Below are 12815 nucleotides of genomic sequence, written 5' to 3' on the forward strand. Positions count from 1 at the left end.
AGGAATTGCAGAGCAATATCCTGAAAGTCGGTTTGCTGCTACTTGAAAATATTTTGAGTTCGAATATAGCAAATTTACTTGAGAAGGAAAAGCTTCTGTCCACAAAACAGCACTATTTGAGAAAGCATTGCTAGTTGCCCTTTTCTCATATGATATCCTGCGAACTATGGTGAGGGGCAACAGATTTCCTAGTTTTCCGTAAAGCATTTGACATGGTGGCACACTACGAGCAGTTAACAAAGGTACAAGCACACTGAATAGGCTCTCAAATATGTGAGTGGCTCAAAGACTTCTTAAGTAACAGAACCCAGTACGTTGTCCTCGACGGCGAGTCTTTACCAGAGACAAGGGTATCGTCAACAGTGTCCCAGGGAAATGTGACCACTATTATTTTCTATATATACAAATGATCTGGCGGATAGGGTAAGCGGCAGTCAGCGGCCCGTTCTTCTGATCTTACACCTCTGGACTTCTTGCTGTGGGGTACGTTAAAGGAGAATGTGTACCGTGATGTGCCTACAACCCCAGAGGATATGAAACAACGTATTGTGGCAGCCTACGGCGACATTACACCAGATGTACTGCGGCGTGTACGACATTCATTACGCCAGAGATTGCAATTGTGTGCAGCAAATGATGGCCACCACATTGAACATCTATTGGCCTGACATGTCGGGTCACACTCTATTCCACTCCGTAATTGAAAACGGAAACCACGTGTGTACGTGTACCTCACCCCTCATGGTAATGTACATGTGCGTCAGTGAAAAAGACCAATAAAAAGGTGTTAGCATGTGGACGTAATGTGCTGCTCCAGTCTCTTCCGTACCCAAGGTCCATCACCGTTCCCTTTGGATCCCTACGTAATTGGGTGCTCTCCGATACACACGATCGAACAGCGGAGGAGTGGTACTCAAGTGTCAACTTTAGGTTACAATATTTCCGGATGCAATTAACATTTTAGAATGCAACAAACAGCACTGATTACGTATTTGTTTATATGTTCAGATGTGCTAACAAAACTAACGTGGTACCATTTAAAAAAAAAACGTAGATTTGTGTTAAAAAACACTTCCGTGCATTTTTGTATGGTTTGTATTAAACAATTACACTAGCCCCTCTCCTCACGTTCGGTCTGTGGAATCGGTTCGTCAGTATTTGATGTGGTTTACGAAATATATCCAGCGGTAACGTTAGGTGACTCACCCTGTATATGTAACTGTAAACCCATATAGCGTATCAGACGGCGAAAGGAAGGAAATTAGAGTTTAATATCCCATCGAAAACAAGGTCATTAGAGACGCAGCACAAGTTCGGAATAAGTAAAAATCGATAAGGGAATCGACCGTGCCCTTTCAAAGGAATCATCCCGGCATTTGTCTAAATTGATTTAGGGAACTCACGGAAAAAGTAAATTAGGACGAGGTTTGAACTATCGTCCTCACGCATGCGAGACGAATGTAATAACCACTGTGCTACCTCGCTCGTTCTGGTAGCGGCCACAGTGTAAGTAGACTGTTATGGTTTTTGTGTTGGTAACGTCACGTAGCGCTCTATACGAAAATCACTGACTGTGCCGTGTGCAGTCTGAGGCTGGTTTGCATTGTTGGAATATTTGCTATTGTAGTGTTGGGCAGATGGATGTGAACAGCGCGTAGCGTTGCGCAGTTGGAAGTGAGCCGCCAGCAGTGGTGGATGTGGGAAGAAAGATGGCAGAGTTTTGAGAGCGGACGATCTGGACTTTTGAACACTATTAAGGTAAATACATTGTTTGTTCTCTATCAAAATCTTTCATTTGCTAGCTATGCCTATCAGTAGTTAGTGCCTTCAGTAGTTAGAGTCTTTTATTTACCTGACAGTATTGGCGCTCGCTGTATTGCAGTAGTTTGAGTAACGAAGATTTTTGTGTGGTAAGTGATTCAGGAAAGATAGGTTACTATTAGTCAGGGCCATTATTTTCTAGAGATTATGGAAAGTCAGATTGCGTTGCGCTAAAAATATTGTGTGTCAGTTTAGTGATGATCAGAATAAGTAAAGAGAAAACTGTTTGAGTACGTTGAGTTTTGCTCAGCTGTTTGAAAATCAAATAACGTAAGGGGTTTACCAGCACAGTCATTTATAATTTTTCTAAGGGGACGTTTCAACAGCAAGTTTATAGCCATAATGTACTTATCAGTGGCTGCGATAAATATCGTATCCAAATACGATATTACTGTACTGGTTTTCCATTTCGAACTGCTTCAGAAGGTAAATTTATGAAAAGTGTGCATTATCGCTATGGCTCTGAGACAGTTACTACAAATGTGAAAACAGTTCAAAGGTCAAGGAGCAACCGAGAAATTTATATCAGGAATAACTAGTACAGATTGAAAAAGAGGTTTGTGTACTGACTGCAGTGGGATCCGTCAGAACAGATCTCGGAAGGCCCATACGGTTCCGACCGATCGCCATGTCATCCTCTGCCGAGAGGCGTCACTGGATGCGTATATGGAGGAACACGTGGTCAGGACACCGTTCTCACAGCCGTTATCAGTTTTCGTGACCGCAGCTGCCACTTTTCAACAAGTAGCTCCTCAATTGTCCTCACAAGGGCAGAGTGCACCCTGCTAGCCAACAGCGCTCGGTACAGTCGGACGGCCACCCATTCAACGTTAGCCAAGTCCGACAGAGATTAACTCCGGTTATCTGACGGGAACCAGTGTGACAATTGCGGCAAGGCCGTTGACTTACGTAATTATGGAGGTAGGCGGTACATGTTAGTAGGTGAATGGCTGGTAATGGCCTCTGGAAGTTCTTTGTTGAATTCCAGAGACAAGACGATATCGAGAGGACAACCTAATGAAAGATGAGTGAATGATATTAAAAAACATGTTGGAACAACATGGATGTGGATCTGGACGACAGTAATGCTTGGAAAAGTCTAGAGACGGCCACTGGCCAGTAGTGACTGTCATGTGGCGGATGTCGAAACACGACGTGTATTGAGCTATAGTGCAGAAGTGACTGCCTCTGCCGGCCGTTGTGGCCGCGTGATTCTAGGCGATTCAGTCTGGAACCGCGCTGCTGCTACGGTCGCAGGTTCGAATGCTGCCTCGGGCATGGATGTGTGTGGTGTCCTTAGGTTAGTTAGGTTTAAGTAGTTCTAAGTCTAGGGAACTGATGACCTCAGACGTTAAGTCCCATAGTGCTTAGAGACATTTGAACCATTTTTTTACTGCTTCTCACGATTGTTTTCAGTTGGCCTTGAACGTTTATAAGTACTGTCTGACGCCATCTGACTTTTATTAGTGGGTAGTAAAAACTGACATCAATTAAAGATATATTTTGCTTGCGTATGCTATTTATTTGTTTTGGATACGACGAATAAAACAAAACTTGGTATGGTTAGAAATTTAACAGAAAGAATAGCTCCTCCGCGAGGCCAGAGTCAAGAGTCCCACTATTAGTGGAGGGCAAGATGAATTTCATGAACACGCAAAAATCTATACATCACCTTAAACTACGTGACCTTGTGTCGTGTATGCAGCACACTCCCTTCTGATAATTATTGATAAAACACCATTCAGTCACTGATCGAAGAGATCTTTTCGGTCTCACGCAAGATGGAAACAAAGCGTCACAATCTACGGTATACACACGCACATTTATCGTACAGAGACAGCGCGGAGCTGATAACTTTATCGCAGACATTTCGTGATTATGAAGTGCGTAGGGAGGTCGTTATATGGGGACAATGAACTCGACTACTCTGTTACGCTTACAGATTCCTCACTCGTGCGTTAGCCCAAGATACAGTAATGTGAGTAGGTGCGGCCGGGTATTTTGGCACCGACAACCGTGTGGCACGCAGACACTTGGGTTTCGACCTTGAGCCTCGCCTTTCTGCATGCCGTCCACTTCACTTCACAACGCACAGTTCGCAGCTATGCTGGTAACTTTGGCCGAATGCACTGTACGTTGAAGCCAAGGTTTCTGAAGGTTGTGAAGATACTTCTGATTTATACATACTGACATGGGCGTCCGTAATGGGGGCCATAAGGGAGCACCTGCCCTCACCGCCTCCCCCTCTAAATCGGGAGTACAGATTTATTATCCATATATTAAAGGATAACCATCAATTCTCTGTGATACAAGCTTTTTGGGTCATCTATAAAATTTAGTTCTAATGGCATGACACGTCTCGAAATTGGCCAACTCATTTGTCGGAAACGTCAATTTTAGAGCCTCCGCCCACCTCCCTTATCTTGGATAAATTTCTGTGCACGATCATGCAAAAGGGATAAATTCTTTTGATATTTCTTTCGGTAACGGCAAGAGACTTGAAACTGCTCGTGGTGCAAAAAGGAAAAGTTTTTTGTGGTGTCCAGAAACGAGAACATCCGCTGCGCCATAACTCCATCTCTCACAACTCAATAACGGTAGAACTGTAACGTTGCCCATATAGTTGTTTGCCATCTTTTCGACAGGTTCTTATAGCCGCTTGACTTGATGAGTTTTCAAAGTTCCATATTTTTCAAAGTATGACAGGTAAAAATATGAATGACTCATGGATAGAACAGTAAAATGAGAGCATTTTCGCCGGCCGCGGTGGTCTAGCGGTTCTAGGCGCTCAGTCCGAAACCGCGGGACTGCTACGGTCGCAGGTTCGAATCCTGCCTCGGGCATGGATGTGTGTGATGTCCTTACGTTAGTTAGGTTTAATTAGTTATAAGTTCTAGGGGACTGATGACCACAGATGTTAAGTCCCATAGTGCTCAGAGCCATTTGAACCATTTTTTTGAGAGCATTTTCATTGTGTCCACAAGTTGGAGTTACATGGGCAGTGTCTTGACGAAATGATGACAAGGCAAGAAAAGGGTTTTTCGCCTCCAACATGATGTTCAGTGACGAAGCAATCTGTAAAAGGTTAATCGCCACAAGATGAGAGTTTGGGGCACCGATAATACTCATGTAACTGCAGTGCATGAACGAGATTCGCTGAAGGTTTATGTTTTTGTGCAATGTCATAGACGTCTGTATGGGCCGTTTCTCTTCTGTGACCTGACTGTGACGGGTGCCTCTTATCTGGACATCTTCTGCTGAGGCTGTTTCCACAAGTGACAGCGGAGTCCGAGAATTGCATCTTCGAACAATACGGGTCACCCTCTCATTGGAGAATCGATGTTCGTCGCTACGTACACGACGAACTTCCTCACCGTGGAATTGAACTTAGTGGTGGAGATGAGGGCTCTGTTCCCTTGACCCCTCAGGTCGCCTGGCCTAACGCCTTGCGGCTTTTTTCTTTGGAGGTACATTAAGGATCTTATTGACGTACCGCATGTTGCCAAGAACGTTGGAACACCTCAGGGAATGCGTCAGTGCTGCTGCGATGACCGCTGACAGCATGTTGTTACAAAAGGTATGGAACGAACTCGACTGACACTTGGAAGTGTGTCGTGTGATCGGAGGGACACTCATTTGCAGACAGCAAAATGCAAATTTGGTGAGTTTACAGTTTTATTCAGGCATCAGTAACATTTGTACATGTGATACTTTGGAAAATAAAGAGCTCTGAAAACAAATGAGTCATTTATAGTAACCCTGTATTATTTTCTCAGTTATTGCTATTACTGCAACATTTCGCAGGAATATGCATTACTTTTTCCTGCGCGTACAAAGTTTTTCTTATCTTGTGTTCCCACACTTCCAAGTTAAATACTGATGGATGCTCTGCATACGCTCCGCAAATACACTACTGACCGCTAAAATTCAACACCAGATACTTTAGGAAACAATGAAATTTTACATACTGGGTGTTCCGTATAGCACGAAGAATATATGACTGAATTTATAGGTAATTTGATAGAATAAAGGGTGAGAACTTTAGAACACAGAACTGCCGCTTCTAGCAGCAACAATATCTCTGAACCTCGCTGAGCATCGAATCGAATTGAACTCGGATGACAGTTACGGAAAAGTCATTCCATTCTGCTTCAACTCTGTCCCAGAGTTCATCAGCTCCACTGGATGGCGAGAGTTGCCGTGTCAGTCTGTCCGCAACCCACGGCCAGATGTTTTCAGTGGGTGAGAGGACTGGAGGCTATACTAGCCGTGCCAGCACTTGAACACCCTCTATATCGAGGCAGGTCACGATAGCACAGACAACATGCGATACCGAGCGAGGTGCACAATGGTTAGCACGCTGGACTCGCATTCGGGAGGATGACGGTTCAAACCCGCGTCCGGGCATCCTGATTTAGGTTTTCTTGATTTCCCTAAATTGCTTCAGGCAAATGCCGATATGGTTCCTTTGAAATGGCATGATCGACTTCCTTCCCCATCCTTCTCTCATCCGGTGGGGCCGATGACCCCGCTGTTGGGTCCCCTCGCCCCTAAATCAACCAACCAACCAACATGCGGTCTTGCGCTGTCGCCGGCCGAAGTGGCCGTGCGGTTAAAGGCGCTGCAGTCTGGAACCGCAAAACCACTACGGTCGCAGGTTCGAATCCCGCCTCGGGCATGGATGTTTGTGATGTCCTTAGGTTAGTTAGGTTTAACCAGTTCTAAGTTCTAGGGGACTAATGACCTCAGCAGTTGAGTCCCATAGTGCTCAGAGCCATTTGAACCATCTTGCGCTGTCTTGCTGAAAAATAACATAACCTAAATATCGAAGGTTTGATCACACAGACCTCAAATGTAGGGCCCAACCACTAGCATTAACAGATGTACAAAGGTAACTGCTACTGTCGAGATAATTGGCTATGCGCACAAGAGCAGTCTGTATTGCGTACCCAATTGTATCGCATAAGATCACTCAAGGTGATGGTCCTATATGACGTTGACGAACGCAATCTTGCAACTTCCCTTCTCATCAGAGCCTGCATCCGCGGTTATGTCGTTCGTAAAGCTTTTCGCAGATTAGGGACACATCTGCAAAGGCGACCTAAGCCACTGGAGTGTCCAGCGTTGGACGCACCGTCATTGGCCCGCCTCTCCCTGCTGCGGTGGTGATAGATATGCGGACGTGGACATTGCGAACAAAGTAGATGCACAGACACAACCAGTTCATGAAAGGATTCACCTGGTCCGAGGGGATAGCTACTTTGTTCCGAGTTTGTGACACTTGCACATTTGTACGGAGAGGGAGTGTGTTGACATTTGCACGGAGCTCAGGACACTGTAGGTAGTGTACAGGGTGTTCCAAAAGTCCAAAAGTAGGATACCCTGGCCGGTCCGCCGCTACCTGCGATGTATTCTGGGGGAGGCCAAAGCCCATTTCCTGCACGAAGTTCCCTGTCCCCGCGCCACTCTCGAATTTCCTGAATAAAAATCTACTCACAGTCTTCTTGAGGAGGTGCAGTGAAAGGGATATCTGTGTGCCTATAGCCCCTGCGCTTGTTGATTGAACAGGACTTCAGTGTATTCCCTAAATTTATATTTACATAGTCAATAGGCAAAGTAATTGATTTCCAACGACTTGATGCCAATTGTTTCGCTTCACTTTTCCTGGAAACCTTGCAACTTGTTTTTCGCTGCTTAAGTTCATACCAATGTCGAAGTAAAGATGGTTCCGTTTGATGGTGATAGAAATCAAAAATTATTTTTGGCATTTATTGGTGTGCCACAGCCCATTACGCAATCCGTATTTCAAACATTTGATGGTGATAGAAATCAAAAATTATTTTTGGCATTTTTTGGTGTGCCACAGCCCATTACGCAATCCGTATTTGAAACATTTCTTAAACGTGAAACTTCCTGGCAGATTAAAACTGTGTGCCGGATCGAGACTCGAATTCGGGACCTTTGCGTTTCGCGGGCAAGTGCTCTACCAACTTTTTTAATGTCATTTTGTTCTACATTGTTCGCTGAATTTGTTCGGGGCGGATGTCCGATTACACCCGTTGACGTTCTTCGTTGATCCGTTCACTCAGTTTTTTTATTACAGAGACCAAACACCCTGAGCTTCCGTGCCGGCACCCGACTGTGAGGACACTGTAGGTCGTGGGCAGGGCGCTCCAGAAGTAGGACGCAGCGGCCTGGCCGCCGCTACCTGCGACGCATTCTGGGGAAGGCCAAAGCCCATTTCCTGCGCCAGTTCGTAGTGTGCGTGGCTTTCTCACAGAGTTCAGTACTGCAGCTGACCTCTGGTAAGTAGTGTTCCGTGTCTTAGTGCTGAGATAATGGAATTCGCCGAGACCACCAAAGGATGCCTTTACTGATTTACAACGGGCATCCGTATACAGCGGGCTATACAAATAAACAAGAATATGACTTATTGGCGTTGTGTAAACTTTAAAAACAATAAATGCAAAGGAAGATTATCGACAAAAAGTATACAGTTTTAGGGGAGGGTAGCCGTGTTTCTATTCCAGACGAAGCAGCAAATGAAGTGGGAAAACATTTTGTTAGGGCCAAGAGGCAGGCAAAAGAAACAGACGCTATAGTTTCATCAGTTAACGTTGAAGAAGTAGGACAGCCCTTCAATCGAGACTACGACTCAGTAACATCATTGCAATCACACAGAAGTGCGGAACAATCGTTCCATAGCCTTAGGCGAAAATATGAGAGCTATTCGGAGAGTAAGGAACGATAGGTCGCGAAATGGAAACCACAGTGAAAATCAAAACTGTTTTATTTGCAACAGTTAGCTACAACTTCCAGCTACTTATCTCCATAGTCGCCTATCCGACTTAGACGTTTGTCGTAGCGCTGTACGAACTTTCCAATACCCTCGCTATAGAAGGCACCCAGTGCTTTCCGCCAATTCCCTACGCCGGCCTACAGCTCCTTGTCTGTGCCAAAATGTTGTTCATGTGAGCAGAGATGAAACTCAGAGGGATGCAATTACGGGCTGTATTGTGGGTAATCAAGCATTTCCAATTGGAAACGATGCAGGAGCATCTTCATTGCCCCTGCAGAATGCGGCTGTGAATTGTCTTGAAGAAGAAGACGCACGACAGTTACGTATTCTTGGCTGCATAGCTTCAGGCGATATTTCTCACCAGGCCCTCGTACTTGGCGGAAGACACTATTGTTCTAGGTATCTTTATTGCTCCCTGTGTGCTCAGAACTAAAAAGAACGACGTAACGCGATCGACGGGCATACTAGAGACACTGCCCAACACACCTGTGCAAAACTTCATCGGATTTTCACTGTGGTTTCCATTACGCGATCGATCGTTCCTTACATTCCGAATAGCCCTTGTGTATTGGAACCACATAAGATGTCACCTGTTCTGGAGGAATATTCTTCCACGAAAATAATTTCCTGATGAATGATGGCAACAATTTTTACTTGCAGATGATAACAGGGGACCTAATGACAGAATACTGGTGTTTTCCAGCAAAAAGGGAAAGCGTGTTTATCAAACTACGAATCATTCTTTGTGGATGGAACGTTCAAGAGTTTGAGAAAGCAGTTTGGACAGTTGATTATGCTCCTCGCCGAGCTTAGTAATTCTGGGGGGAGGGGGGACAAAAACCATTCCAGTTTTAATCCTCTACTGCCAAATAAAAAGTGAAAAACATATGAACCTTTTTTTTAAAGCTATTAAAACAAACGTTCCTGGGCGGAATTCCGCATCTCTGATGGTGGACATCGAAATCGCCATCGTCCAAGCAGCTAAAAGTTTGTTTTCTGAAACCGGGGTTCCTAGTTGCTGTTAACATTTTAATCAATGTTTGTCGAAACAAGTTCAATGTTGCGGTCTTGTTCTAGACTACAAAGAAAACGAGGAAATTCGCTTTCACATAACAATGTATCCTGCTCTAGCACATCTTCCCCTGGATATGTTGGTTAATGTTTGGCTGTATATTCAGGACAGCACGTGTGAAAACCAAAAGCTGCAGGACTTTTATGACTATTTAGTAGGCCAGTGGCTTGATGACGAACAAATGACGAGAGGGGTATTGAAACGCAGTGGAATGTGCCATCGCAATGATAACGTTTCAGAGGAATGGAACTGAGGAATGTGTAAATTAATATCAAAAGTTAATGCCAATGTTTACTCTTTAGTGAAAAATCTTCGAGAAGATGCGAAGTAACATGGACACCAGTTTGACCCACTAATTTTAAACTTTGATGGGAAAAGAAGAAAAAAGTCAGCAAAAAAGACTGTCGAAACGTTTGAAAAGGATTTAAAGAAACTTAGAACTGATGAAAAATTAAAATCATGTCTAACTTGAGTGGCCTACAATCAGAAGCTGCAAGACGACTAAAATGTCAGAATCTTTGAATAATTTTAAATATTAAAAAGTAGTTTAATACAATCAGTGGCATCTTGTGGATATTATAAATACTGTAAATAAACTTAATGGGGCACGTAAAGAGATTATCTTGTCGTTGTGTTCCCTGGGAACGACTCAAAGTGGGTTAAATGTCTTTTGAAATTCGTAAAATATTCTCTAGTGAAGACTGCCAAGACTACCTCAAAGGCCAAAGCTTTTCTAAGGAATAATCGAAGAATTCGCCTTCAGAGGTTTTTAGAACCAGAATCTTTATGGACGGACACCGAATACAGAATCGTTGCTGGGGTAATGCAGGCAAATGACAAGCAGGTAAATCCATATTTCTCCCTCCGTTAGAAGATGAGCAAACCAGCATGACACTGGTAAAGACAAAATAAATTATTTTAAAGAAGTGATTGGTCGCAGTTTTTCAACCTTAAAACATATGTTAAAACTAATTGCTAGTAACAAATAACTATAGCAGGCCTGTTGAGGGTGCAGCTAGACAAGCAAGAGCGCTCAGGCAAACTCGTCGCCTGGGTTGTGAGCGCTCGCTGTGAAATGCAACAGTCAGAAGTCGTTACGTAGCGCAGCACGGCCGACTGGTAGCGCAGGAGAAGCACAACGAATATGCTGCCTTCAGAGAAATGACCATAATTAGGTTCGACGCAGCCTTACATACGAACATACAGTTTATACGGCACAGTGCTTTAGGGGAGGCTCCACCCAAAAATTTAACTTCTCTTGTACTCAGTGTTTGGTACTCACACCACAATTTTCACATGCCCTAATTTTCTAGGTATTTTCACAAGACCTAGTCCAACGGTTCTGTGCATTGAGTTTATGAGAAATATTAATATTTTGTTTTTAGTGTTAGTTTCAAATTTCAGCCTTAATTTTCTTTAATTATCGATATATAAATGTGATGACAGAATAAACAAATTACATTTTCTATAATATTAACGCACAGATGTGAAAACATCAAAACTACTTCCTTCAAAAATTTCATTCAGGTTGGTAAATATTTACGATAAAGTTGGCACTCAGCTTAGAAAAACAAGCTTATAGTAAAATGGATTTTTAATATTTTATCAGAAAATTAATGTTGCTACAAGGCACATACCCATAGCCGGCCGGTGTGGCCGAGCCGTTCTAGGCACTACAGTCTGGAATCGCGCGACCGCAACGGTCGCAGGTTCGAATCCTGCCTCGGGCATGGATGTGTGTGATGTCCTTAGGTTAGTTAGGTTTAAGTAGTTCTAAGTTCTAGGGGACTGATGACCTTAGAAGTTAAGTCCCATAGCGCTCAGAGCCATTTGAACCATTTTGAACATACCCATAAAAATTCGGGGTATCGCTTTTCTGGAATTTCTGAATAAAACTCTACTCACAGTCTTCTTAAGGTGGTGCAGTGGTAGAGATAGCCAACGGCCCTGCCGTAGTGGTAACACCGGTTCCCGTCAGATCACCGAAGTTAAACGCTGTGGGGCTTGGCTAGCACTTGGTTGGGTCACCGTCCGGTCTGCCAAGCGCTGTTGGCTAGTGGGGTGCACTCAGCCCTTGTGAGGCCATTATAGGTGCTACTTGATTGAGAAGTAGCGGCTCCGGTTACGAAAACTGACAACGGTCGGGAGAGCGGTGTGCTGACCACATGCCCCTCTATATCCGCATCCAATGACGCCTATAGGCTGAGGCTGACTCAGCGGTTGGTCAGTACCTTAGGGTCTTCCGAGGCCAGTTCGGACAGAGGTTAGTTTAGTTTTAGTGGTAGAAATATCTGATTGTAAGTCAATGACTGTTTCCTTGTAGGTTGTTGATTGTACTGAACAGGACTTCAGTGTATTACCCAAAATTATATTTACACAGTCAACAAGCAAAGTAATTGATTTCCAGCGACTGGTTCCCAATTGTACCCCTCAGTTTTCTTGAAACTCTTGCAACTTGTTTTTCCCAGTTTGATATGCCAAGGTCAGGGTAAAGACGGTTCTGTTCCACGATGACAGAAATCAGAAATTATCTTTGGCATCTTTCGGTATGCCGTGGCCCCTTACGTAGTCAATATTTCAAATTTCTTGTAATTCGAATACAACCACACCGTTTTGAGATGTAAAAGGAAACACTTCAAGGTGTGAAATAACCATTAAATTTCTTTTTGAAGAAACTGAAGTTTTTGAGCGGAATGTCCCCTTAAAATGGTGAGTATCAGTTCTTAAAGAGATGGAAAGTAGAATGGTGGTCGGGTTAGGAACTTCAAAGTGGTCAGACACATCAACATTTATGTATCAGTACAGGATGCCTAGTCTGTATGTTTATTGTATGCGATGGTGTCTTGAAACACTTAAGAGTTCTATTTACGTGCTGCTGGTAAACCTTTCTGGTTATAAGGTCGTAGTCCACGAAACTCTTCCGTTCCTAACGTTTCGTATAGAACTGCGCTGAACATCTTCAGAGGCGTTGCTCCTACGCTCATTTTTGCCTCTGAAGACGTCCAACGCACTTCTGGGCAAAACGTTAGGAACAGAAGAGTTTCGTAGACTACTACCTTATACCTCGAAAGTTTTACCAGCTGCAATGTCATCCGGTGAGGGAAGCCTTCGTTGTATTAATGT

General features: G+C 43.9%; 1 pseudogene; it reads left to right on the forward strand.

The window, feature by feature from the left end:
* The first annotated feature begins 11629 nt into the window (after nucleotides 1–11629).
* On the forward strand, nucleotides 11630–11747 carry LOC124597682 (annotated as a pseudogene).
* The last annotated feature ends 1068 nt before the right edge of the window (nucleotides 11748–12815 follow it).

Source organism: Schistocerca americana, chromosome 2 (assembly GCF_021461395.2).
Source record: "Schistocerca americana isolate TAMUIC-IGC-003095 chromosome 2, iqSchAmer2.1, whole genome shotgun sequence".
Lineage (NCBI taxonomy): Eukaryota > Metazoa > Arthropoda > Insecta > Orthoptera > Acrididae > Schistocerca > Schistocerca americana.